This window comes from Trematomus bernacchii, unplaced genomic scaffold, assembly GCF_902827165.1.
Source record: "Trematomus bernacchii unplaced genomic scaffold, fTreBer1.1, whole genome shotgun sequence".
NCBI lineage: Eukaryota > Metazoa > Chordata > Actinopteri > Perciformes > Nototheniidae > Trematomus > Trematomus bernacchii.
The window spans coordinates 2,919,889-2,925,888 of record NW_022987582.1 but is presented as its reverse complement, the minus strand read 5'-3'; the positions used below and the strand labels follow the sequence as shown (position 1 = coordinate 2,925,888).

Genomic DNA, 6,000 nt, shown 5'->3' with positions numbered 1-6,000 from the left:
GCCTAGATTGCCTACTCTCAATGTCATGTATTATATTATTGAGTCAATAATATAATACATTAACCGTGCTTTACCTGAACCTCATCATGACACTAGAGAGGACGGCAGGATTGAGGACAGAGGCAAGACACCAGACCAACCAGAGTTGAATGGAAATAAACATCTGTCTTATTGGCTGACAGGTACCTATCCTGTGAGCTGTGACAATGTTTAAAATAAACTGTCAGTCGGACTCAGAGTTTTTGAAGATGGACATAAGAAAAAATGTTCTTAAAAAAGACGACAATTCTCAAGTGGTGGGTCACACAACAACCCCAGAGCCAGCACTTGAGCCAGGTGAACAAGGTATGTAAATGTCAGTAAACTTCCAAGTTATGCGAACATGTAAGCAAAGCATAAATTACAGCTACGTTGACATTACTTTGAATCGCGGGGGTAAGCTAAACCGTTAGCAAGTAGCTATAGCTAGCCAGATATATTAAATAAACACTTTGTCATACAATCTAAATGTAATGTTTTTTAGCGTTACCTGGTGATTTCAAAGAAAGCTCTCTGGAAAAAGTTGACTTACTGTTCGACATGAAGCTAGAAGCTACCTTACAGTACACAGTTGATCCTGAGTCCTCCTGTCAGTTAAAGTGTTTCATAGTTAGCTTAGCTAAGCATCAACCTAGCACTGAAACATATGGATGTTATGTGACAGTATTTATGAGAAAAAGTCAGCTGAAATGGTGGCATAGTTGCCACTGCTTTACGTGTCGACAGCATGTTTGAACGTATTTGCATCAGTAAATGTGGCTGTTTGGCCACTGACGTTGCCATAACAACACCTGAATTTAAATGTGCAACCTCTTTTTGTGACAGATTTTTGCATGAAATTATAATTCTTCTGAATGATATTCCTATTGACAGCTAGTTTATATGTAAACATTATGAGATGGACAGCCAGAGAGAATACATGAAAAACAGTTATGAAATACTATATGACAAAACAAGAATACAGTTTAAAAGGGGAGTGATTAGTAAAATATCCATAAAGAAAAATCTGTTTACAGTTCTATTTCATATGGGTGTTGAGAGATGTATCCATAGATCTCTTAATGTTGCTCTCAAAGTGCACCAGATTGATGCTTTTAACTTCAATATTTTGCCCCCGGACCCCCCCCCCCCCCCCTAGAGGAGGTTAGGTCCACGATGTTTACATGCTTATTTATACAATATGTGTGCTTATGCTAACATCATAAGACAAAAGTTGGTTCCATGTTGTGTGTAGTGAGAACGCGCTAGAGTGAGGGGGGCCACCAAGCCAAAGCTCGCTTAGGGCCCCCAAAAGTCTAGGGTCGGCCCTGTTGGCAACTATATTAAATCAAACACTGCAATCATTATGTTTGTTGGCAAATGATAGATCCTCAGCATGTTGTTGCAGTTGTTACATTTTTGGACGATGTTAAAAAGAGGAAGGGATCAGAAATAGTATTTCTTCCGGGTCGGGGTAGTGAAGGGAGGGATGAGCAGCAGTGATGCTGCCTCTGTTTGCTCCGCACATCAGCAGCGGAGCTCCTCTCTCTCTCAGGCCAGCAGGCAGAGGCAGCGCGTCCGCCCGGAGAGAGACACCGCAGCGCATAGCGTTACTCCCGGCTGAACCGTTATCATATTCACGGTCTTCCCTAATGGATGTCTCCCCTTATACCGCCTTTTGACACTGGACGGTGCTCTTGTGGCCGCATTCAACGTGAGAAACACATCATCCCCGGCTTGGTTGTTTCGTTTTTTTTTTCTCGACGACACGGAGAGGACCACACTCCCCCCATCGTTAGCTCGCTAAGCTAGCTAGCCCGCTAACTTAGCTGTGATACTTTGTACCGTACTGGCGTCAGTTTTCTGCCTCGTAGCTAGACTGCGGTGTCTTGCGCCACAGAGGTGGAAGGAGGTGCCCTGTCCCCAAAGGTAAGCGAACATTACATGTGAATTACACTGGTATACTTGTGTTTTTTCAGGCACACTGTCAAACGCTGGCTGGGTTCTGGGCAGTGAGGCTCTATCGTTATCTATCAGCAGCAGACTGGCGCTATGGTTGAGGGACTCTTGTTGACAGAAGCAGCCAAGCAACGGGGATGGGATGCGAGTCACCGTTAAACACACATATTTTCACTTTACTTCATTTCTATTTACTCGACCATTGTTGATACCCAACCGGTCTGAAGTGTGTTACATAAAAGAACGGATCATTTGTCGATAAAACCGTCCCCCATTCATACTTTCATCCTACGTTAGCGTCTACTCTGTCGCTGTGGTGAATGGGCCACTGTCAGGTTCACGTTATCCCACACATGCCGCATTTGACTGCAGTGAGTTTTTCTAACGGTCTATACAAATGACGGTTAGGACAGTTATCAGATATACTTCCTTACAAGCAAACCACCCATACAGAAAATGAATAGAAGCACCCTTTTTAAAGGAATAATAGTTGCTATATGGACTGTATGTACTCTCTTCCTGGTGGACGTTTCCTCATTTTTCTCTGAACCTTTCTTAGTGTTGCAACACAACCTGGAAAGACGAGCTGCACATTTGGTATTTAACCCCTGCTTGTTGTGTCTTTTGTGTCCTGATAGAGGTCGTATGATTTGTCTGTGTCTGATGCATATAGGAGGTAAATAACTAGTGGCCAGATGAAACCGCTTTCCTTCATTGTATGGCTGCAGATACTGAGGGCCCTCCTGCTCAGTTGAACAGAGGTTAATCACATTTCATATAATTCAATCATAAGAGACGTTTTCATAGGGTTTGGTTAAAGCATGCGTGGCCTGGTTGTGTGTGAAGAGACTCATTGAGTGAATGAAAGAGGAGAGAATGAGCGTGCATGAGTGAGCATGCATTAACAATGCTGTAATTATCTCAAGAGATAAGAAAATGTATTCACTATCAAGCCTGTAAGAGCCTTCAGTTGCTGAGCAGAGCACATGAAGATGTAGACAGGGAACCAATTAAATTAATCTGTCATGTTCCTTAAAGGGAGGGAAAAGAGGAGCATGTATTATTTATTCACAGTGTGTGTGGCTGCCTGTACAGTACGTGTGCAGTAGGACAAGATCCTGTGTAGCTGGAGGGAAGCTTCTGTTTCTGCTACCTGTAGCATTGGTCCCAAGTTGCCTGAACAAAGGCTAATTGCTTTGATCACAGGAATATCTGTGTGGTGCAGTTAAACTACGTAAAGGGAAGCACTGACATGACCATGTAGGTCAGAATCGTAAAATATAGTGGTTGTTGCCTTTAATTGTATATGTTTTAAGTTCTCAGCACATGCATTTTTTCAGATTTGTTTCCATGTTCGTGACCCAGCCTCAGAGCTGTATATCTGAACTCAACCCTGTTTTAAGGCATGACTGTCCAGCATTGGAAGGAAATGAATCATGTTCCTCAATTCAAGGCCGTGGAGTCGGCATGATGCGTTTCCTGCTATGTGTGTGTTGAGTGTGTATTCAAGCCTCAGCAGATGTGCCTGCTTATGTGTCCCTCTCTTCCATCATTAATTTGGGAGTTTTGCAAACTGGGAACATTTTGGCCAATCTTCAATACACAAATTCAGTTAAAGGTGAGTATTTAGATTACGATAAAATTAGGTTCTTGTATGAGACATGAATGACATGATTGAGGGCCCTCAGCATGTATAAGACTACAAAGATGTTTGTGTGTTAAGATACGTCACTGTGGCTTGAGCTCATATAGAGGGCAAGTGTAAGTATAAGGTTGTGTGTGCTTCCACTGTGTAATGGAAATACAGGTGGTAATAATCATGATAATAGTATGCTTGGGAATGTAGTTAGTTTAATGTGTACAAAACTCCCAATTATAAAGCCTGTGCACAAAAGATTACTTACATTTTTTTGTGTTTGTAGAAATTAATTATTATTTTATTAAGTATATTAAACTGAAAGTGAAACATGTAAAGGTAAAACATCTCTGCTATCCATCGCGTTGGTGTGTATTGGTATTTATGAATGTATGTGCTCGCCATAGAGTGTGGCTGTGGTGCATTTATTGCTCCGAGCTGCTCAGGAACAATAGCTCTATTCTGGCCCATGTCTCCGGAGAGAGGCAGCAGCATTCGGCGTTCCCGGCACTCTGTGTGCCAGCAAGCCTTGGTTTGGGATTGGGTTTCCACAGCCACCTGGAGCTCAGAGCACAGGAATGCCATTGTTCCTCCTTCCAGACTATGGCCGGATCAGACACACATGCAAACACACACAAACAGACACATGCATGTACACACACTGGACACATAGCTTGCAAGAAGAAGAGCTCATATATATCGTCTTCCTGTCAACCCCAAAACTTAGGTCACCCTGCTTTGTAATGTGGACGCTTATATAAATAGACAGTGGAACATCAAGCCTCTGCCTGCCACTGAGACCTGACATAAGCAGCAGAGCAATATGCTTGTCTGAGTGGCTGCTAGGTATTTTTAGCTGCAAAGCACAGAAACAAATCTGTGTGCTGAATTTCTCGTACTCACGCTTTTTGTTATGCCGTTTATCACATCTGATAATCTGCAACCTAAATCTAAGACTTAAGACATGTGAAATTAATGAGCAGTGATTTGAAATGCAACCAGTACTCTAGGAATTGCTCAATTAATCAATTACTTTATTTACAAAAGAGAAGCAGTTAATCATTTAGTCATTTATCTAGCTAAAATAGCCCACTATTGATGCTGTCCCTGTCTCCTTTCTCTGTATTATTATTCAGGACAAGCTTTTGATGTTTGATAACATCAACTTGAGCTCAGACAAAATATAATGAGCAATTTTGACTATCGTACCAGTCATTTTTTAGATAAAAAAAATAAGTGATTTATCAAATGATTGACAGATTTATGGATTGTTGTTTGTTTATGTTTAATCTTAAAATTCTTATTAAAGGAAAAATAATAGACAAACATTTAACCAGACTTGAAAGGCTTAGACCTTGAAATTAAATTTAAACACGTATTGTCGTAGAGAGAGACTAGCGCAAGCGTCGTGACACCTCTTCTCTTATCTTTGCCAGCCGACAAAATGTCTTTGTTTATTTTAAAGTTGTCTCTTTAATCAAATTCTTCTCTCACAAGAACACATTTCACATTCAGCTGTCAGTAAGTCATCAGATTACTGAGTTTTGTTTACTGGATTTTGTTTTTAATAATGTCGTCTGATCACGGCACGCATCAGAGAGACTTATCTCCACACTTTGCATTAATGGGTTTTAGCAATGTGGCAGTGCAGCAATAACCAGATTTGTTTACCAAAGATATCATAATTTGATATGTGCATTGACATAACTTAAAGCTTTATTATCCTTATTAGAGCAGAGACAGTTAAGAGTGACAGGAACTGTTGGGATAGAGAGATAGGTAGGACATGCAAGAAACAACCCCTGTGGCATTATTTATATTCTTATCTTTATTTTTTATTGTAAAAGTGAGCTTCTTTTTCTGTTTTAGTTTGCTTAGATTGACTTTTTGTCTGGAAACTGGCAGCCTGCATTTATATTCCAGAAACACTCCGGATGTAGTTTAGCTAGATGAGATAACACAGACCTAAATGCTTGGTCTTCAGACAAAGTGAGAGAAACAGAAAACAGGAGGTTGAGTAAAAGAGAGAGAAAGATAGCCATAAACAGCATTTAGTTATTTCTCTCAGTCCTCTCAGGCAATCTCAGCTGTGTGTGTGTGTGTGTATGGGTATGTATTTGCGTATGTGTGTGTCCTCTGGCTTTACAGCGGGTCACATTAGGGATAGAGTTGCACAGAAGTGGGTCAGCCAGTGCCACCAGGGAGTCTTGCCAGCTCCCTGCTCCCTCTCAGGCTGAAACCAACTAAAGGCCAGCGCTCACACACGAACCTCGGTTGTGTGCATGTGTGTTCGGTGTAGGTGTACGCTTTGTTTGTTGGTATTGATTTTTGTTATGTGTGCGTTAATGCACAGATTCACAGACACAGTGTGATCTTTGCTATTCTGT

At 41.3% G+C, this 6,000-nt stretch overlaps 1 protein-coding gene across 1 annotated transcript in view; it reads left to right on the top strand.

The window, feature by feature from the left end:
• Positions 1-1,522: 1,522 nt before the first annotated feature.
• galnt1 (UDP-N-acetyl-alpha-D-galactosamine:polypeptide N-acetylgalactosaminyltransferase 1) overlaps positions 1,523-6,000 on the top strand; it is a 42,676-nt gene continuing 38,198 nt past the window's right edge. The window contains exon 1 of the mRNA XM_034127952.1: positions 1,523-1,947. The gene's annotated coding sequence lies outside the window, so the exon portion shown is untranslated. The remainder of the gene's footprint in view (positions 1,948-6,000) is intronic.